At 39.3% G+C, this 23,271-nt stretch overlaps 1 non-coding gene and 1 pseudogene across 1 annotated transcript; one reads left to right on the forward strand and one right to left on the reverse strand.

Moving 5' to 3' along the window:
- Positions 1–416: 416 nt before the first annotated feature.
- Positions 417–6,858, reverse strand: LOC120105902 (annotated as a pseudogene).
- A 799-nt stretch (positions 6,859–7,657) lies between these two features.
- LOC120105904 lies at positions 7,658–7,765 on the forward strand. The gene has a single exon (XR_005508148.1). It is a non-coding gene; the product is annotated as a small nucleolar RNA R71 (small nucleolar RNA).
- Positions 7,766–23,271: the final 15,506 nt, after the last annotated feature.

Genomic DNA, 23,271 nt, shown 5'->3' on the forward strand with positions numbered 1-23,271 from the left:
CATCAAACCGCAAGGCTTAGATGCGTGCATAAAAAAAAGAATTCTAAGGGTGTCTTAATAGTGTGACTAAGATAGAAATATTGACTCCAGCAAAAATACTCTGTAATCATTTATTTTTTTAAAAGCAAATTCATGCAAAAACACATACACATGGGCTGCCCTCCCCCAACTAAAACATGACATTGTCCTCAATGCATGGAAATAAAAGCATAGGAAACAAAATAGGATAGAGGTTACCTAATTAGTGGAGCACAAATCCATGGTAAAAACAGGAAGCTGGCAAACCTGAAAATTAAACTAATGAAACCAAACAAAATAAAACAAAACAAGCAAAAACAAAAACTGAAACAAAGACAAAATAAAGAAAAACAAAAAGAAACAAGAAAAAAGAGAAACATACCTGCATGGTCATAGCATCACCGCTCGTAGACGGGGTCCATGAGAAGAATATCTTCCTCTACTGGAGCCTCTTTCTCAAGGACCGGCTTGAGTCTCTGGCCATTTACCTTAAACACCCGACCATCTCTAGGATCTTCTATCTCTACCGCTCCATTCTCAAATGCATGCTTTACCACAAAAGGACCAGTCCACCTAGATCGTAATTTACCAGGGTATTTATGAAGCCTAGAATCATATAAGTATACTCGTTGATTAGGTGCAAACGTTTTTCTAAGGATATTTCTATCATGAAATGCCTTCATCTTAGCCTTGTAAATTCTAGAATTTTCATAAGCTTCATTTCACAACTCTTTTAACTCGGTCATTTGGAACTTCCTAAGCTTACCGGCTTCAGGTAAATCAAAGTTAAAGTTCTTAATAGCCCAATAGGCTCTATGTTCTAGCTCTACCGGTAGGTGGCAAGGTTTACCAAAAACAAGCCTATAAGGTGACATGCCTAGGAAAGTCTTGAAAGCTGTACGGTATGCCCAAAGTGCATCAGTTAATTGCAATGACCAATCCTTCCGGTCGGGGTTAACCATTTTCTCTAAAATACACTTAATCTCTTTATTAGCAAGCTCTACCTACCCACTTGTTTGAGGATGGTAAGCTGTAGAAATCTTATGCACCACCCCATACTTCGTCATCAATGCTTCAAAGGAACGGTTACAAAAATGTGTACCCCGATCACTAATGATAACACGTGGTCTACCAAAACGAGACACCACATTTTTCTTTAGAAATTTAATTACTGTCTTATTGTCATTGTTCCTACAAGCTGCAGCCTCTACCCATTTGGACACATAATCTACTGCAACAATAATATATAGATAACCAAAAGAAGGAGAAAATGGTCCCATAAAATCTATACCCCAGCAATCAAAAATTTCTATCACTAAAATTGGATTCAAAGGCATCATATTACGACGGGACAAAGCTCCTAATTTTTGACATCTCTCACAAGAACGACAGTAAACATTTATGTCTCGAAACAATGATGGTCAATAAAATTCACACTGCAAAATTTTTGCAGCGGTTTTCTTCATAGAGAAATGGCCTCCACAAGCTTGGGAATGACAGAATTCTAATACACTTGCTATCTCATCATCTGGGACACATCTCCTCATAATTTGGTCAGAACAGTACTTAAAAAGATGTGGATCATCCCAATAAAAAGAACGTACCTCTGTTAAGAACTTCTGCTTATCCTGTGCATTCCAGTCTGATGGCATCTCACCTGTTACCAAATAATTGACAATATGTGCAAACCACAGCATGGAGGTGATAAGTGCTAAATAATGCATAAATTAATATCTTATTCATAGCACTTATCATTATTTTAATTCACATATTTTGTAAATTCAACTAAAAATTTGTGTTACATTCATCATTGCATTTTAATTAGAAATAATTCAAGTTTGATTATTTTTATCGATCAAATCTAATCTATGCAGGTCGAGTCAAGCTCAATAAGATAAAACCTAAACCTACACTGCATCATTTCATAATTTCACATCCTCCGGAGTCGACTCCAAGAACTTTCTTCCAAAACCCAGCGATTCCCATTAATTCCCATCTTCACCTAATTCTCTTCCCACACTTTTTAATCATTTATTTCTCGGATCTCAAAGTAAATCATCTATTCATCTATAATTGCACAGATCTCAGAGGAATCTAGTCATTGGCCTCTTTCCAGCCGAATAGGATTAATTCCTATCTTCAAAATAGAGCCAAGACCCCCTCCTCCGCATGATCCCAACGTCCCACACTCCTTTATTCCTCCCGCTAGATCCCCTCCACGGGATAAAGCCCAGGAATCCAACGTCCCACGAACAGAACCAAGTTCGCTCCCATCCTTATCCCATCAGCTCATCTTCCTCTGCTTCAGCAAAATCCCAACAGCTTCCGAACCAAACCATCTCTCAGCCGTATCCTTTCCGTGATCAACTCTTCGCATCTCCTGCTCCGAGATTCTTCCCAACGTTCGGATCAAAGCCCCAACAACTTCCTCCCAGCCGAATCCAAACCTCCACGTCCGCAGCTTCATCCTCCCAAGCTTCACGGGAATAGAACCAGGATCTCCTTCCACGTCCGTTTCTCCAGCTTCATCTTTCCAAGATCCCAACTTCCCATCCCCTGTTTCACGTACATCCTTTTCCGTGAGTTCATCCCAGTTCCCCTTCTTCTGTGATCCAACTCCAGCCTCCGAGATCCTCTCAAGCCAATCCAGTATCCAGTGTCTTCCCTCTTCTGAACCAACCTAGCCTCCCTCGGAATCACCTCTTCATCTCCCACGGATCATTCATTTCGGGATTTCCTCCCAGCCGCAACCAGCTATCTCCCAGCTGTCCCAAATCCCATCTTTTCCGCGATCGAGTTCATCTTCCCTTCATTTCGTTTAGCATCCATCTTCATTCCATCAACCGCATTCAACCCATAATGCAACTCCATCCTCCCGAGCCTCACGGACCAGCAAACAAGGCATCTAAGCTTATTCTCCCCTGTTCCGGATTACTTAACATCCGTTCCCAACCGTGAGCTTCATCCAAACTCCCGGATTAATCTCAACCTCTCTCGCAGCCGGATATCTCATGTCCAGCTGGGATGAGCATCACGAACGGATCTTAGCCTTTCAGCCGAAGCATTTCAGTTCATCCAACGCTCTCCACATCTTCCCCTGCTTCGGAACAAACTCCCAGTTCACCTTATCTTCACCCACGGGATAAACTCAAATCCCAGCTTCTCTTCCAGTTCGATCCCATGAAATCGCTAACGTCTCAGCTCGTCTTCCCACGCGTCCGGCTTCACGCGTCTTCTCCTTTGATCCAAACCACAGCAGTCGCTTGATCCCAACGGCAAAGGGTTCATCCTTATCTACATTCGAAACAGAGAGAGGAGTTGCAGCCTATAAAAGGGCCACGCATGAAACAGAGAAGGCATTCCTCCTCTTCCCCACCAGGGGAGGGGACTGCCCCCTTTCTCCCACCGATCTCTTCTCAGGAGGGAATACCAGAGAAATAAAAAAGGAATCAGGAGAGGAAGGGAGGAAGGAATCAGGAAAGGAAGGGAGGAAGAAGATGGAAGCTCTTCGTGCTGCTGCTATCGTCCACAACTATATGCAGGGCTGATTTCTTCTCTTTAGGGCTGGATGCAGCCCTAACAAAAGGACACGGGTTTTATATTTTATTTTATGTTCTTGGAGTTGTATGAACTTATTGTTTTTAATGGGAATCTTCTTTTGAATCATATTTAATTTCTGTGATTTTAAGTATGATGTTCGTACAACTGTTCTTCATGATCACTAGGTAAATATAAGATAGTCCATGCTTAGGGAAGATGCGATGTGCTACCACCTTAGATTAGGGTAGACATTTCATGCCAACCGAAGATGGATTATGCCCAAATTACTTTTGTGAATTTTTTATTTAAATGCTTATTAAGCTTGTAGCCAATTTGCATGTTTATCCAAGAATAAATTAAAATATAAATAACCCTTGTTTCGATGTTAGTGGTGAATTCCTTGCCCTAGGTTCTCCCAAACTGATATCCTTTTAATTGCATTTCTTATTAAATTTCTGAGTTTAATTTTCTTCACAAACTTTTTCTTTTAAATATTTTTTTTTAAAGAAAACAACTATACCCCAATCCCTGTGGATCGATACCCGTAATCACTATCCTACCAGATACGTGCTATTGCGTGGTCTTTAAAGTTGACTATCAGGAGGTGATAGAAAATAATTGTTCATCTGGAAAATCATCACGAATCGGTGGTGTATCTATAGTACCCTCAAACATTAGCCTTGAGAGGTGATCAGCCACCCCATTCTCTACACCCTTCTTGTCCTTGATGGTTAGATTAAATTCCTGCAAAGGCAAGATCCATCTAATTAATCGCGCCTTAGCATCCTTCTTTACGAGAAGGTACTTAAGGGCTGCATGATTAGTAAAAATTGTAATAGGCGAGCCAATCAAATAAGCACGGAATTTATCTAATGCAAATACTATAGCTAATAGTTCTTTTTTAGTAGTAGAATAATTCATTTGAGCACTATTTAAAGTCCTACTAGCATAATAAATGACAAAGAGCTTTCTCTCTCTCCGTTGACCTAAGACAGCCCCTACTGCGTAGTCACTTGCATCACACATAATTTCAAAAGGTAAACTCCAATCTGGTGGCTGCATTATGGGAGCTGAAGTGAGCTTCCCAATGAGCATTTAGAATGCCCCTTGGCACTCTTGTGTCCATTCAAATGGGGTATCCTTAACTAGAAGGTTACACAATGGTCTAGATATGGCAGAAAAATTCTGGATAAACCTCCTATAGAAACCAACATGACCAAGGAATGATCTAACATCCTTCACAGTCTTAGGTGTGGGCAACTTAGAGATCAACTCAATTTTGGATTGATCAACCTCTATTCCCCTAGAGGAAACAATATGGCCCAAAACAATACCTGAAGGCACCATAAAATAGCATTTTTTCCAATTCAATACAAGACCTTTTTCTTTGCAACGAGCTAGAACCCTTTTTAAATTAAACAAACATACATCAAAGGAGTCACCAAAAACAGTCAAGTCATCCATAAACACCTCCATGCAATTCTCAACCATATCACTAAAAATACTCATCATGCACCATTGAAAGGTAGCTGGAGCATTACACAAACCAAATGGCATACGACGAAATGCATAAGTTCCAAAGGGACATGTAAAAGTGGTCTTATCTTGGTCCTCTAAAGCAATTTCAATTTGATAAAAACCAGAATAACCATCTAAAAAACAATAAAAGGGATGACCAGCTACATGCTCTAAGATTTGGTCGATGAATGGAAGGGGAAAATGATCTTTGCGAGTGGTAGCATTTAACTTCCTATAATCAATGCGCATGCGCCACCCGATTACTACTTTGGTAGGGACTAATTCTCGTACATCATTCTTCACTACTATGACACCTGACTTTTTAGGAACTACCTGCATAGGGCTAACCCACTTGCTATCGGCAATTGGGTAAATAATACCCGTATCTAACAATTTTAAGACTTCATTTTTTATAACTTCTTTCATGGTAGGGTTTAGCCTACGTTGGGGGTCTCTACGAGGGTTAGCTCCCTCCTCCAAGTGAATCCTATGAGAACAAATTAAAGGGCTGATGCCTTTAATGTCGGCCATGGTCCATCCAAGTGCAGATTTATGCTCATTCAAAGTTGTGAGTAATTTTTCACCTTGTGATGCACTTAAGTCAGAAGAAATTCTTACAGAAAAGGTATCACCTGGACCAAGAAATGCATGTTTCAAACCCTTAGGCAGTGGCTTTAACTCGACTTTTGGGGCTTCAATGGTAGATGGCTTCGGTTGTTCTCGCATCAAAGGCAGCTCCTCAAATCTTGGTTGCCATGTACTTGTCCCATAATCCTGAGATGAATCAAAAACAGCACAAATATTAGTAACATCATTAGAGTCAAATGTGCTATCAAACCCAGAATTAATAAGAAAATATTCAAGAGGATCGGGGTCATGTTTTGTGATGGCTTCCTCTTGCATAAGTATGTTTATCAGGTAAGTTTGGTGACACTCATCGTCCTCCTATGGCTGTTTGCTTATGTGGAAGATATTGACCTCAAGGGTCATATGCCCAAAGGACAACTTCATCAACCCATTTCTACAATTAATAAGAGCATTAGCGGTGGCAAGAAAAGGTCTACCTAAAATAATGGGGATTTTTGATTCAGAAATAACAACAGAGTGTGTGTCTAGAATCAAGAAATCAATAGGATAGTAAAATTTATCAACTTGAATTAACACATCCTCAACTATCCCCCTTGGTATCTTTACTGACCGATCAGCTAACTGTAAGACCACAGAGGTGGGTTTGATCTCTCCTAATCCCAATTGCAAGTAAACAGAATAAGGCATGAAATTGACACTAGCTCCCAAATCAAGTAAGGCCTGTGCAAACTCATGATTCCCAATAATACAAGAAATTGTGGGGCATCCTGGGTCCTTATACTTTGGTGGGATTCTCTGTTCAATCAAAGCACTTACTTGTTCCGTCGGAAAATCTGTTTTCTTAACATGGTGTTTTCTTTTTACAGTGCACAAATCTTTAAGGACCTTTGCATAAGTTGGAACCTGTTTTATCGCATGTAACAAAGGAAGATTAATTTTTACTTGCCTTAGGTTCTCTAGGATCTCGCCACTATGGTCCATAACTCTTGAGGTAGACTTGAGAGCTTGAGGAAAGGGCACTCTAACTGGACTCTTCACTATCTCTTCCTCTCTTGGAACATCAACTACATCACTACTCAACTTCTCTTGTGTGTCCTTAGGCTTGGGAACCTTTTCTATAACCTTACCACTTCGAGTAGTTATGGGATTAACCTCCTTAAGATCTTGCCTATCAGGGTTAGAAGTTTGGGCCATATGCTGACCTTGGGGATTGGGTTGAGCTTGGGATAGAAATTTTCCTCGCTCATTTACGGTTAAAGCACTAATCAACTTAGACACTTAATTCCTAATCTCTTTATTTTCCTCAACCACCTGAGTAATCATTGATTCAAACTTCTGGTTTGTCTTATTCTGAGCCTCAATAAAAGCATGTAATGTGTCCTCTAAAGGATTCCTAGAAGATGGGGCATGGTATGGAGGTGTAGAATAAGCTCTAGGCAGTTGTGGTTGTGCAGGATGTTACGGGTCAGATTTTCAACTAAAGTTAGGATGGTTCCTCCAACCAGGATTATAGGTATTTGAAAAGGGTGTAAAAGGCTTCTTGTACATACCTAGGGCATTACAATGTTCCTCATACACACCCCTCATTTCAGCAAATGTGGGACAATCCTGAGCTAGGTGATCCACTCCACCACACACAAAATAGGGTCCATGGGACTCAACATGAGAAACAGTATGTGTAACCTTTGCATCCTTTGTTTTTAAGGCCTCTAACTCCCTAGTCAGAATCTCTATCTGGGCCTTGAGATTATCCTCCTCTCTAGGATGGTAAATTCCTCCACTAGAAGGAGTAGTTGTAGGTCGTGACCTACTAATACTATCAGTCGCACTAGGTCCTATCCAAGTATAAGCTTTCTCAGCTAGGTCATTCAGGTACTCTATGGTCTCATCTGGATTTTTCTGCAAGAACTCACCATTACACATCATCTCTACAAATTGGCGCTCTCTAGGTGTAAGTCCCTCATAAAAGTAACTAACTAAATGCCAACTCTCATAGCCGTGATGAGGACACAAGTTCAACAAGTCTTTAAACCTCTCCCACACCTGATACAAAATCTCACTATCCTTTTGTGCAAAGGTTGAAATCTGTCTCTTCAAACCACTAGCCTTATGGTGGGGGAAGTATTTGTTAAAGAAAACCTGTGTCATCTCATCCCAAGATCCTATTGACCGCGGTCTCAGTGAATACAACCAACTTTTTGCTCTATCTTTCAGAGAAAATGGAAAAACTTAAGTCTAGCTACATCTATTGTATCGGGTTGACTATGAAAAGTCGCCACTACCTCCTCAAACTCTCTCATGTGCACGTAAGGATTTTCATTCTCTAAACCATGAAAGGTAGGAAGTAACTGTATCATTCCTGGTTTAAAATCCTGTTGTGGGGCATTGGGTGGAAACATAATGCATGACGGTGTGGCTGTGCGTGTAGGATGGAGATAGTCCTAGAGAGTCCTAATGGGCTGATCTTTGTGATTGCTCATGGTGTTTGAATTAGATGGCGTACCAGGCAAATTCACAAAAAAAGTGTCAGGTTCTAATTCCGGTCTCCTTGCAAATCTACCTAACACGTTTCTATGCCTACGCATGCAACACAATATATATATATATATATATATATATATATATATATTGCACAATCAAATCAAAACTATGAATGAAATAAACTGAAAACAAAAAGCAAGAGAAAAAAAAGAAGAAGGAACGAGGTTACCGCTTTGATGAATTAATTCAGCAAATCTATTCTTTGAAGCGCTTCTTGTACCGTTCTTCCCGGCAACGACGCCAAAATTTGATTACGCCCAAAGAATAATGCGGCTATCGCAGTATATATTGGGGTGTCGATTCCACAAGGAGAAGGTAGAAATACTAAAAGAAACTACAAAACTAAGGAGAAATATCAAAGCAGTAAAATGTGATATGAATGTTCAAAAGTAAATTGATAATTAGATTATAGTAGTAAAAAGATATGACCAGAATTAATGGCAGCAAAACATCGGGAATTCCTCACTTGAATCAGGTAATTCTATTCATATTTGATCCATTGATTAACTCAATTAGAGATCATAGCACCAGATTCTCTAATTGAAAGATATAGCATTACAATCAAAATATTTAGTGGTAATTCTAGAAAATCATTCACCTCTTTTAAAACCAACGATTGCTATCCTATTAGACTCAGATTTAAAGACAAAAATATATCCAATGGCAATATTTCAGCAAAAAATCATACTAATTAGATAAACAATCAAATCTTGATATAATCAAGCACCTCAACAATTCTATAGAAAAAGATATGGCTGAATCTATGAAAAGAATCAGTTCAAGATTATCTCAACACAAGAAAAGATCTATTGATGAGAGATGATAAACAAGAATTGTATCAACATGAGAATCTATTACATAGATCAAATATAAATAAAACTACCATCATCCAAGTGAGTTCATCCCTAGCTTCACCAAAGAATTAGCTCTTCATGAATTTGTAGCTCCTCTTGATAATTTCTTGTAATGCAGCCTTTTCTCCCTCAGAACGGCGTGTTCCTCCAAGTATATATATGGTTTTGGGGCTAAAAACCCTAGGAAACACGACTTAGATACCTTTGCATGCGTTTTTTCGACTTTACCCTCGAGCACCAACGTCAGTATGAAGTTCAGGAGGCTCTCCAGATCGCATCTGATCTCCAAATTTTGCAATCTTGTAGTCAGTACCCTAGAAGTCTAGTTTCCAACAAAATTTGAATCATCTCAATTGGACTTCTGTAGCTCCTGAAATCATCGAAATACTACACAAAGGTTTGATCTATCAGGGCCCAAACTGGCGGTTTAGGGAAACCTAATTTTGCAACCTCATAACTTTCTCTCTGGAGCTCCAATTGACCTGATTCTTGATGCATATGAAACCTCAACATATCTACTTCATCCTCACCAAGTTTCATTTCATTCGGACTACAATGGGATATTCAATCTCCTTAACTCCATTCCTACAATAAAATTACCAAAATCAATTAAGATTTGGACACTTTGTGAAGTAAAGCTCAGATTAGAAAAATATCATAAAAATACCCAAATCATGCTTAAGTCTTAACAATTTAGCCTAAAGTGGTAGTGTTAAAAGGTACATTTTCATGCACCTATCAGCTGTCAATAAGGCTTGTCAGTTCATGCATAATCCTACTGAACCCGCTGGACCGCCGTCAAGCGCATTCTCCGTTATCTGAAGCACACAGTTGATTATGGCATTTACATTCATCTCAGCAAAATTTTTACCTTGCATGCTTATTCTGATGTAGACTGGGCCGGTTGTCCAGATGATGGAAAATCCACCAGTGGATACTCTATCTTCTTAGGGCCCAATCTCATCTCTTGGTGCTCTAAGAAGCAGACTATTGTTACTTGTTCTAGTACAAAAGCCAAGTATAGGGCCCTTGCCCACACCACGGCGGAGATTACCTGGCTTCAAACACTTCTCAAGGAACTTGATGTTTTTCTCCCCTCCTCACCAGTGTTATGGTGTGACAACATTGGAGCAACTTATGTTACTACTAACCTCATCTTTCATGCTGGAATGAAGCATGTGGAAATTGACTTTCACTTTGAACAGGAGAAAGTTGCTCGATGTGATCTTGAAGTTCGGTTCCTTTCAAGAAAGGACCAGCTGGCCGATGTTCTTACCAAGCCAATTGTTTCCACCTGTTAGCTTCCCTCATATGCCATGAAAATTTCAAAATAATTTTCAGATTGCAGCGGAAAAACATATGCGGGATCCGTTCATCGCATGAACGTGATTTAAAACCTTTCGTTTGTAGATAGATTAGAATTAAATTATTTTAAACCATTTTAAAATCATTAAGAAGATCAGATCTTCACCTTGTGCGGGTAGATGGTCTCCACAAATTTGATTCACGTGGTATTTGATGAAGGCTCAGTGGAAGCCGCACACGTGTCCGGCCTCTACGGGTATCCACACGAAGTAGTGAGTCGATCGAAGCCTTTGGATCTCCCCGGGGTGCTAGCTCCTTTGCAGAGATGGCTTTAGATGGCTGATATCCTCTCCTTTGAATCAACCTTTGATTGCCTTGAGAGGAAAAAGAAGAAGGAAGAATCTAGGAAGAAGAAAACAAGGCCTTTCACAACCTTTTCTTTTTCCTTGCACTAGAACCAAGAGGAGGAGGAAGAGGGCCACGCCAAGCTTCTTTTCTTTCCTTCTCTCTTGCGGCTGATAGGAGGAATAAGAGGGGGATGTTGCTACCGTGATGCACAAGAAGAAAGGATAAGAGGAGGGGCCGAACCCCTCCTCCTTTTAGCTTTACATGAGATAAGGATGAGCTCCTATTTTTAAGGAGCTCATCCTTATCATCTTAATACGGCAGCAAGGAGGGGCTTACGCCCCTCCTTTTTCTTCCACGCTCTTCCCAAAGGGAGGGGCGTGGGCCCCTCCCTCTAGTCCATTTAAATCAGCCCCCACTTAATCAAATTAAGTGGGGAGGATTGGGTTCAATACTTGGGTTCAATTCTATTCCAAATAGAATTAGGTGCATGCATTTCCTTTTATTCCAAATCCTAATCCAATTAGGATTTAATTGAACCATGACTCTATTGAACTCTTCAATCCTAATCCAATTAGGAGTCATAAAATTAATTAGATTAAATTTAAAATTAATTAGGACTTTAGAAATCCTATTCCAAGTAGGACTCTAATTTAATTTGAAATTCTAATCCAATTAGGACTTCATGAATTCCATTCCAAGTAGGACTCATGATCAAGTCCAATTAATTAAATCCAATTAATTAAATTAAATTGCAATCCGATTGCAATTAATCCTTCCTCTTACCACTAACTCTTAGCGGGTTTTCATTTATCAATCTAATTGATTATTTGTGATTTCTAATCACATTCAACTATCAGATCGGTCAATACCTCTAATGTGTGTGACCCCATAGGTTCTATTCTGACTGGTAGTGAGATATATTGCGATCTCTATCACAATATCATTGAAAACTTCTTTCAATGGGTTGAAACAATTTCAACTCAGCTCACCAGGGATTATCGACCATCAAGATGATCCCCGTGAGTCTCACCATCCACCAGTGACACCTAGCAGTATGTAGTGGCTACCCAGCAGAATAGAATGATGAACCTCTAGGTGCAGTTATCGTATGATACAGTCCTTCTATCGTGGATCCCTACAGACCAGAGGTCATGAATAACTCGTCAAATTCCGTCGTCTGTCATATGTCTAGATTTATTCGACTTGAGTTCGATAGTGAAAAACTCTTTCTCCACTTTATATTACTGCCCTGGCCAAGGTCTTAGAACTCAGTCTAATAAATCACATAGGATCACTCCTCTTCTATCAAGGTCGATAGATTCCATGTAAGTGCATACCCTACTCCTACAGTGAACTTACTGCAGCCAATCTACACTACAAGGACACATATGGCTAGAGCCATGTATACGTATAGTCAAACTACAATAACCTCACTGTGAGTAACCGAAGCACCGTAGGTCAAAGGACCAGTCATACTACTGCAACATCAAGTAAGTCACTGACGAGTGGATAGACATCCAAGTGACTTCTTGTCTTGGTCACGCTCAGTACCCTTGTTCTCTAACAAGCACCTGCACTCTCACTTCAGTGTCCCTACACTGTGGACTCGAGTCTCGTCCATCCATAAGAAAAGCAATCTGTGCACTGATCGGATCGATCACCGTCCTCGTGATGATTCATTGATCAGGAGCATTTAGAAATTAATCACTAATGATACATGGCTCAAATTCTCAACTCTTGAAAGACACTAAGACTTGATTATACAATATTAAGTCCATAGATCTTCCACCGTAGTAGAGCTGCTAAGGTCTTTTCGGTGTTGATTTGTCTCGGCTGGACACAGTGGGCAAGTTGCATCGGAGGACTGGACCTCTCTATTAGACATGAGATGTTGTGGGGGTAAAGGTGGGGTTGGGCACCAATAACTGTTAGGTGAGGACCGAATGACGACTTTATTTCTGCGGTTATACGGTGGGTCTGACTTAACTAAGTAATGGGGCCAATAACTGTTAAGTGAGGTCTTCATGACTTAGAGACCAAGTACCACTGCAATATGCTTGAGAAGCATTGTACAAGAGTTATACACTCATCCATTTATATGTCACCAATAACTGTTAGGTGAGGCGGCATGTAAATCGGTGAGACCGCAGTACCCACTAGAAATCCTGGTCGCGTAGGGTTTTCGTTTCTCCATCAGGAGAGTATGAGGGATTCGAGAAAATAGTGGAAGCATATTTGTTTTAAAAAACCCTAAAACAAATAGAGTTCAAGTACAAAGTCTAACTAGAATCTTTACTCTCTACAGATCACAATGTCAGCTTCAAACCCTTTGATCCGTATTCTTGAGACCAACCGACTGACCGAAACCAACTACAAAGACTGGCTTAGGAACCTAAAAATTGTTCTAAATTGTGAGAAACTAGGGTATGTGCTCGAGAACGATATCTCCAGGTTACCAGCACGTCCTACTGATGATCAGCGTGAGACGCATCAAAAGTGGACAGATGACGACATTAGGATCAAGTGCTACATCATGGCATCCATGACTAATGAACTTCAATGCCAGCATAAGCACATAAAGACTGCTAGGGAAATACTGGCACACCTGCAAGAGTTGTATGGTGAGCAGAGCCGCACTGCACGCTTTGAAGTGTCCAAGAGGCTCTTCAAGGCAAAGATGCGCGAGGGGCAGTCTGTCCACGATCACTGTTTGACTATGATCAAGGACCTCGAGGAGCTTGAGAAGCTCGGTATGTCCATGCATAAGGAACTGCAGATAGATCTTATCCTGCAATCCCTTTCTGATTCATTTGGTCAGTTTATAATAAACTACCATATGAATAAAATTGAATGCACGAAGACTGAACTACTGAATATGTTGGTAAATGCTGAGGGAGCCTTGAAAGGTTCAAGGGGCTCTGTTCTGACTGCTGAGCTGACTTCTGGTTCCAAGAGAAAGTCTACTTGGAAGAAAAAGAAGCCTGCTAAGAAGCAGAAGAAAGACAAGAAGCCTAAGAAGGAAGTTCATAAGAAAAAGGCTGATGACAAAGGAAAATATTTCTACTGCAACGTCAACGGCCACTGGAAAAGGAACTGCCCTTCATACCTCGAGAGCCTGAAGAACAAAAAGGCAGACACACCTTCTGAAGGTATTTTAGACTTGCTCGTAATTGAAACTAATCTTACGGTTTCTTCTACTTCTAGTTGGATTTTGGATTCTAGTTCTAGTGCTCATTTGTGCACTACTATGCAGGGTCTAAAGGAAAGTAGGAGGCTGGTGGAAGGTGCAGTGACCCTTCGGGTAGGCAATGGGGCAAGAGTTGCTGCTGTAGCTGTGGGCACTTATCCTCTGCGATTACCGTCTGGATTTAGTTTACTACTTAGAGACTGTTATTATGTCCCTGCTGCTAGCAGGAATTTGATTTTTGTTTCATGTTTAGCACAGGATGGTCATATTTTGACATTTGACAAAGACCACTGTTCTATTTATTTCAGAAATAAATTAGTTGCATGTGGTTTCATGATTGACAGTCTCTATCACTTGCATGTTGATGTGTCTGTGAATGTGTCTGAGCAAGTAATGAGTGCCACAGGATCTAAAAGATCCAGATATGAGATAAACCAGAAGTATTTGTGGCACCTCAGGCTTGGCCATATTGGAGAGGACAGAATGAACAAAATGGAGAAAGATGGGCTTCTCGGCCCATTGACTTCCGAGTCATATCCAGTTTGTGAGTCCTGTCTTCAAGAAAAAATGGCTAGATTACCTTTTGTAGGACATGGGGAGAGGACCACTGAAATACTTACCCTGGTACACACTGATGTGTGTGGCCCATTTAATGTGTCAGCCAGGGGTCGTTATTCGTACTTCATTACCTTTACCGATGACTATTCACGATATGGGTATGTGTATCTTATGAGATACAAATCTGAGTCTTTTGAAAAGTTCAAAGAATTCAAAAATGAAGTAGAAAAACAGACCGGAAAAATTCTTAAGGTTCTTCGATCAGATCGAGGAGGAGAATACCTTAGTGGAGAATTTCGGGACTATCTCAAGGAGAATGGCATAGTCTCACAATGGACGCCTCCGGGTACACCTCAACTCAACGGGGTGTCAGAAAGGAGGAATTAGACTCTATTAGAAATGGTCCGATCCATGATGAGCTTTGATGAGAGCACAAAAGTGCGACCAACATGTCACCTAAATTAGTATTATTGCTAACCGATAATGATAAATTCACTAGATTAATATTATATTTGGGTTTGGCACAGATTTTCATAAATTAGAGATAAAATGCACATTGAGTACAAATTTGACTAAAAAAGGATCCCTTTCCAGATCCGACCCGGTTGAAGATCGGGTCGGGTCCGAGTCAGAGTCGGGTCCGAATCGGGTCCAATTTTTCTGTGCTTTTGGGAAAGAATTTTGGGAAAATCTAATTTGGCCATATCATAACTATGAGGTGCTAGGTGACCCATGACTTGAAAGACTTGAAATTGACCTCCAGTCATAATAGAAGACCCGTGACGAACTAAGTCCATCCGTCCACAAGCCAAATTTCATATCATACTATTTTTTATTATTATCCATATGACTAATTGGACGGAACTTGGTGTCTCCCAGCTCCCTCTCAGGAGGGCAAAGAAAGGCCCAGATCTTCTTCCAAAATTCAATTCCATTACAGAAACCGGCACATGACCCATGGCGAGATCCAAGCGCTCGATCGAACGCAGCCAGCACCCTTCCTCTTCCGTGATCCCAGCCGTGGCATCCGTCCCATCTCTTCCGCCCGTTTCAAGTGCAGCCCGGATCTGCGTCCCCACCTTCCATCCGCGTCGTGCCAGCAAGCAGCCGCGTCCAAGCTTCTCCCAGCGAATCCCATTTGCAAGCCGAGATCCCAGCAACGCCAGAAGAAGGAAATAGGAAGCAAATCCCAGCATCGCCCACGTGCGTCTCCTCCCTTCTGATTTCAAGCCATGATCACCGCATTCATCTCCCTCAAAGCAAGGAAGATCCCAGCCTCCTCCTCCGCGCTCATCATCCACGGATCCTCCTCCCCGTCGATCCAGCTTCCAATCCGGCACCCAAAGAAGGAAGCCCCAGCATCTTTCCTCTTCCGCGTACGATCCCGGATGATCCGCCTCCCATCAACGCCACAGCAACGGATTCCCAGCATCCACGCGAGCCTCCTTCCTTCCGCGACAGCATCCCGCGTCCGTCCTCCCCTTCCTTCCGCAATCACTGGCGATCCCGCATCCGTGGCCCAAAGAAGCAAGACCGTCCCCACCTTCCGCTTCCATGCCGTCATCCCGTCGATCTCGCAGCATCCCTAGCCTCCCGCGCTCGATTTCAGCGCCCGAATCCGCTTCTCCCAGCCTTCGTCCAACTATAAGAAGGAAGGAGGTCGGCAAGGAGAGGGGGGGAGTCGAAGGAGAAAGAGAGCTGGGTGGAGGCCAAGAAACAGAGAGAAGGGAGGAGAAGACGTGCTCGGTTGGGGGTTAAGGCCGAGAGTCGGAGGAGAAGGAGAGCTCGGTTGGAGGTGGAGGCCAAGAGAGGAGTCGGCTGGGTGTTGAGAAGAAGAAACAGAGCAAGTGCTCTGTTCTTGGGAAGAAGAAGAACATAAAAAAATTATTTTATGTTGGAAGTCCACCGTGGGAGTGGGAGAGAAAGAGAAGTGATTTTTTTTTTTCTCTTTGTTCTCTTTTCTTTATTTTATTTGCAAAATAGGGGAGTATTAGGCCTCTAATCTCCACTTTTATTTGTAATCAGTTTTCTTTTTATGAAATCCATCAATTTTCTTTTATGCAATCTATGTTCTAAGTTTCAGTTTAATTCCCGCAATTTATTTTATTTGTACTGAAAATCTTATTTAAATATTTTTCTTTGCTGCTTGACCGCTACTCTGCATTACATTCTCAATTATAAAGTTTTCTTTCTTTTCTTTGTTTATTTTTCGAATAGAAAATATATTCTTTAATAGACTGGAGAATCATTCCACATCCCCGAAGTAATGTTTTTCTTTTATTATTCAAAAATCGATTTCAAAACCGAGTGAACGTTCTAATTTTTATGCAACTCCAATCGCCTCCCTGTGGATCGATCTCTTACAACCGCTATTTTTCGAGTAGGAAAGGTAAGAGTAAAATTAAATTTAAACTTTGTTTGTCGGTTCTAACAACGATCTGTTTAGCATATTTTTAGTTAGATAGAAAAGGACGAACAAAATTTTGGTTAATACTAAATGCAGCAAATAATCAATATTTTTTTTAAAGTTTATGCAATGTCATTAGGTTGTATTGATTAAATGAGCAAGCAAATTTTTTTTTATTTTATTTTTATTTATAATTTTTTTATTAGTTATTCTAAAATTTGAAATTCGAAATTTAAAGTTTTCTAAAAAAGTAAAAAAAATGAAAAAATTCAAAAAATTCAAAAATTTAAATTCAAAATTTGAATTCTGTGATTCGAAATTTGAAATTTAAAAAAAAAAGTTAATTAAATTAAAAAAAAATTTCAAAAAAAAATATTATTTTTGCTAGTAATTGATAGGGTGCAATCCTCCGAGGTGATCACACCTCTATTGGGGCTCCTCACGGAGTAATATCCAGAGCTTATTCAACGGGCATTCGGAGATTGACTGACGCATAAGAATTGTGTTTAGTTTACATTCAAGTTATTGTTATATAAATAATAATAATAATAATAATAATAAAATATAAATAAAAATAAAATAAAAAAAATTTTGCTTGCTCATTTAATCAATACAACCTAATGACATTGCATAAACTTTAAAAAAAATATTGATTATTTGCTGCATTTAGTATTAAGCATTTGCATAAAGTAATTAAGGGCAAAACCAATTAAAAAGATAAGGTCGGGAAGTCATTACATGTCCTTAGCCCAAAAATCACCACCTTGCATACTTATCCTAAGCCAAATTAAATTAAAATCAAATTAGACGTTGGCCTTAGGGTTTTCGAGCTCAATTAGGCTCTTGGAAAGAAGCGGCTGAAAGCCACTCCAGTGAGGATTTAGTAATTGGTGATGTCTAGGAAAGTTTTACAACAGTGAGAACTGTTACGGGTATTGTGGTATCGGTGTATCCCTTCTGGCACCACTGCACACCCCGGGACTTTCCTGGTCACTGGTTACTGGATCACTTAACTGGTAAGCTCAAGCTTAATCTGAAAGGGAGATTAGGAGCTGTCTAATCTAGAGAGAATTTCAGGACTTTTTTAACCTGATAAGTCTCTATGCAACTAGATTTAAGAAGCTACTAAACTTCACTTAGCTCTAAAATTAACAGGGTCAAATTATTGTGTGGTGTTGATTGTGGTCATCTTGGTCTAGCCCTTCTTCTTATCTTTTAGGATTTCGTTTAAAAAAAAAAAAAATTGAGTCTAATTAAGTTGTGGAAAATGTATGCATGGTAGAAGGTCATTAAGGGATAAGTTAACCCCATTTGATCCTGAGATTGACAGAACTTTTCATCATAACCTGCGAACTGTAAACCAACCGTCGATCTCTACAATGGGTGAACATATTAGAACCCTGAATGAATTATTCGCTCCTGCATCCGCTAGTCCACCTACATGTATAGTATTGCCAATAAATAATGCAGCCCAATTTGAAATTCGGGCTGCAACAATAAACATGTTACCCAAGTTTCATGGGTTCGAGAGTGAATGTTGCCCAGTAGATACAACCCAAGAGGGGGGTGAATTGGGTCTTTTAAAACTTTTAAACTACTTCTAAGACTTTTCAATTAATTATGCTAAGTTGTATAGATGCGCAGTGGAATTTAAACTTAGCAACAGTATGATTTATTGAATGGGACTTGATTAAGTAAATTGAGTATGCTTGCAACTAAGGGATGCGTAGATAAGAGTTAAGCAAGCAATATATCTAAGTAAGCAAGTTAGACAATGACAAAAAGCATCACAAACACAACAAACATATAGTGGTTCGGTGCACCCCAGCACCTACATCCACTCCCCAAGACCTCTTGGGAATTCCACTATAATCCTACAGATTACAGCCGGTTGTTTTACAAGCTCACAACCCAACTTGTTGTTTTGCGAGATAACAACGAACTCGGTCGGTTTTCACAGTCTCACCGACTAGAACCAACCGATTGTTTTCCCGGGTTCACAATCAAACCCAGTTGGTTTTCCCACAGGCTCACCAACCACAACCTTACACCGTTGGTTTTCCCTTTGGCTCACCAACAAACCTTAACCCCTTGATTCAATCCCTTGATTGAATCAAGTTACAAGATATTAAAACAAAGGTTTAAAACAAATCAAAGCTTCTTAAACAAGCAAATGTAACAATATAAACAAGTAGAGTAAAGAGAAGCCCTCAAACGAGTTTTGAAGATGAAGGAGCTCGGCTTCTTCTTTACTTGACCCTCTTCTGATTTGGCACGAAGTAGAGGATCACGGAGGCAGCACACGGATGGAGAGGAAGCTTTGGGATTCACTTGGATGCTCTTCTTCTCTCTATTTCGCTTTGGATGGCCCTTTTGTACTTATGGAGGATTTTCCTTGTAATCTCTTTGAGATCTCTTCTCTAAATGTTCTCTCCCACTTCCATACCTTCTCCCCTAGCTCTCCTCTTGATTTTATAGCTTTTGGTGGCGTGGAAACAAAAACTAGCCGTTAGAGACAAAAATAGAGCCGTTATGACCCGTCTGCACATTCTGACAATGTATCCGTTGGGCTCGGAGTCGACTCGCGCGATCTGGAGTCGACTCGGCTGTAGCAGGAGTCGACTCATGCTTTTCTGGAGTCGGCTCGGCAACTGTTCCAGATTTGAATTGAAGTGGTCTTCTCGACTGGGAGTCGACTCCCCAAAATCTGGAGCTGACCTTGCACTTTTGGAGTCGGCTCATCCCAAGGAATCCATAGATGTATTCTTCAACTTGGCTCACTCGAGTCGACTCGTGAATTCTGGGAGTCGACTCGGCGCTCAGAGGCCGAACTCCCGATCTTCTGTCTTTTGGCTCGTGCAGTCTTGGAGTCGACTCGAACTGTCTCGGAGTCGACTCGGCCCTTAGTATCCAAAAACAGTCTTCTGTCTTTTGGGGTCGCGCTGCCTTGGAGTCGACTCGAACTGCCTTGGAGTCGACTCGCCTCTCAGAGACGAAAATACCGTCTTCTGTCTTTGGGGTTGCGCTGCCTCGGAGTCGACTCGGATTTTGCGGGAGTCGACTCGGCTCTCAGTGTCCGAAAGTTGCTCTCTGACTTTTGCTTTGTATCACACTGGGAGTCGACTCTCGCTTCCTTTGGAGTCGACCTGCCAACCATCGGAGTCGACTCGAGTTCCTCCGGAGTCGACTCGGCTCTCAGGGTCCAAAATAACTTCTCTGTCTTTCTTCTGTGACTCCCTGGAGTCGACTCGTACTACCCTGGAGTCGACTCGGCAAGCATCGGAGTCGACTCGCGCTCTTCAGGAGTCGACTCGTTGACAGGTTCTGAGATGAATCTTTCTGTCCGACTGTCTGTTGCTCCTTGGAGTCGACTCGGAACTGTAGGAGTCGACTCGAGTGCCTTTCCTTTGAATTTTTCTTAAAACTTGCTCTTCTAAATTGAAGCCTTTGAACTTGAATCTTGGGCCAATGAGGTGTGGCTTTCTTCTAACTTTTCTTGAGAGCTTTGGAGGCCTTCTTGAATTCTTCCAACTTGCTATGTTCCTTGCAAAATAAATAATCTTTCTTCTTGCAACACAAACATTAGTATTTATACTTCAAGGTTTTGTGATCATCAAAATCAATCTTTAAATCAATCTTTGGGTCATCAGTCTCCCCCTTTTTGATGATGACAAAACTTGGAGTATATGCAATATATTGTGTTCTAGAAGTAATGCATAGCTAAGTTGTTTGAAGTAGAAAATATATATCTTTAAAATATACTTCATGATAATGCTTTAGATTTACTCAACTTAACATAATCAGCATTATGAGCATATACTTAGATATTTCTCCCCCTTTTTGACAACATCAAAAAGATTGTGAAACATTAAGCACAAAGATAAGAATACTCAAATATTGTACTCTGATTTGCATGTCAAATTATTGCAAGGATATGAATCATATAACTCAAGGCAATAACGTTAGAATAAGATTAATGAGCATAGATCAGAGCCAATTAAGATAATTTCAGAGCAGAACACATCGAATGTGATTCCAAAGATAGTTTTCAAATCAAGTGTAGGTGGAATCTTTCTTAAGTTAATTCAAGAAGTACCACGAATGATATTCAAAGAAAGCACGAATGGAAATCTAACCTCTCTTCAATAATAAGTATGAAAGCTTGTTCATTTAAGAACTTTTGCCCAAAATATTAAGTATTTTATCAACATGAGAGCAATTTAATTAATTTTCAAGGGTTAGCTCCGAACCACTATAAAAAAGAGTATAAGATCAAAACTTATATACTTGAAAAACATATCATCATGTTGGATCATTAATTCTTAATGACTTCAAAGTTCTTTTATGATAATAAGAGCATTGGGGCACAAATACCAAAATATGGATTCATGCAATTTTTGATACATCTTAGAGCTCTTTTAAAGACTTTCTTTTATTCCTTTAGAAAATAAGCACAATTTGGTACATATAATAATGAATTGGCATAAAAATTGAAGTTCTAAAGAACAAGCCAATAAGAACTCATTAGTAAATTCCAAAAATAGGTTTTCTAAGAGATACTCAAGAACATTCAACACATTATTCTCTCCTTTTGTCATTAAGTTAGAGGCTCTTAAGATCAACTGTTTGAATTGCAATTTGGTTCATGATTTATGCATAAGATATATTAACCAAATAACAAGCCTCAAGGTGTATCATAAAGATTTTCAGATTTAAATTTCAGATGATACATATTGGAGAGTATTAGGATCACTTTTCATTTAGTATTCTTTCTCTCTCCTTTAGTTATAGATTTATGTGATTAAGTTCCATAAGACCTCTCCTTCTGAAATTTTCTTTCTCCCCCTCAATTGATCATTCCATTTAAGAGTTTAGAATTTGAAGATAATGTTCAATAACATTGTCAATCTCAAAAAAAATATATTTTCTATAAGTTTCAGCGTATTTTCATAAGACTCAAGGTTTGAGATAAGACAACCTTTATAGAACTCATCTCAAGGTATAAACTTATAATTAAAGCAAGTCTTGCCATATAAGGAGGTTCATCAAAATCAATCCATAAAAATCAAGGTATGCATCAAATTAAAGTAATTTTTAGGATAAGATACTGAATATCTAAAGCTCCCCCTCAAAAGATGCATTCCTCTTTATTTTTGAGAAAATGTACTGAAATATTAATTAGAAAATGATTCATTTGAAGCTCAAATTCTTTCAAAAGCATTTACACTTTTTTTTAAGAATCATTTGAGTGAGCTGAAATGTTTCTAGACTTAAGATCATTCACTCTTTTAATAATATATATATATATATATATATTTTGATGGAAGTCTTTAATAATGTAGGAGAGAGAAAAATATATAGATGATCATTGAAGTATATATAGTTATAGAACTCAATTTCTTAATCATAGTTTTTCAGCAATGTATACATGAAGCACAATAAATCTTTTTAATATCAAAATAAAATCATATATTTAAAAATATTTGTTTGCAATTAAGATCATTGAAAGACACATCATTTGGACCAATATTAGTACACTTTAAAGATAAGAGATGATATGTTTCGGATGCGTATCGGAGCAATCAACCAAGGCATCAAAATTAATTCTGTTTTTCTTACATTAAGAATTTATTTAGAAATCATATTGAGTTTAAGCTTTTATACAAAATCAGATTCTGAATTACATAAGGATTTTCAATAGAGGCTTTCAAAATCATAATTTGAGATATGTATCTTCCACATTGTAGCTCATCTTAAATCATTACGATTGAAAACACATATTTCAAGCATATAAGCGCATATTCAGAATATTTGTATTTATGTTGAGTTTTGGTATGAATTAGAACATCATATACCAAAATTAGGCAAGTTGAAAGATAAAACAAAATCAATTCATTTTGCCTAAATAGAGATATACTTCTCTTCTCCTTTTTACAAATTTATTCAACTTTCAGATTTCAAAAAATGATTGTGAACGACAAATCTAATATTTCTTTTCAATAATACCATAAAATAACTTCATACAGTATTTCAAACATTCAATCAAATTATCCAAGCATGGAACATTACAAAATATTGAGAATCCATAATTCAGAACATCATGCCATATGCAAAATGTATCATGTGTTAAGTCATGCATTAAAATATTAAGAAAAAGCATGTCAAGGATCAAAATCAATTCTTTTCAAATAAACTCTCCCTATTTAAATATAATTTTGCACTGATTTCATCCTTAAAATATGTTTTCAAGTGATTAAAAATTTGACTTGATTCTTCTTATATACTTTCATTTACTTTGTCTTTCATTTTTACTTTCTTATGCTCCATACTCTATTTGCTCCCTATCCGGTGGAGTTGGAAGGGGCACGAGGTACTACCACTAGCCTCCCTCTTGTGCCGTCCCTAAT

The sequence above is a fragment of the Phoenix dactylifera genome, unplaced genomic scaffold (genome assembly GCF_009389715.1).
Source record: "Phoenix dactylifera cultivar Barhee BC4 unplaced genomic scaffold, palm_55x_up_171113_PBpolish2nd_filt_p 000390F, whole genome shotgun sequence".
Classification (NCBI taxonomy): Eukaryota; Viridiplantae; Streptophyta; class Magnoliopsida; order Arecales; family Arecaceae; genus Phoenix; species Phoenix dactylifera.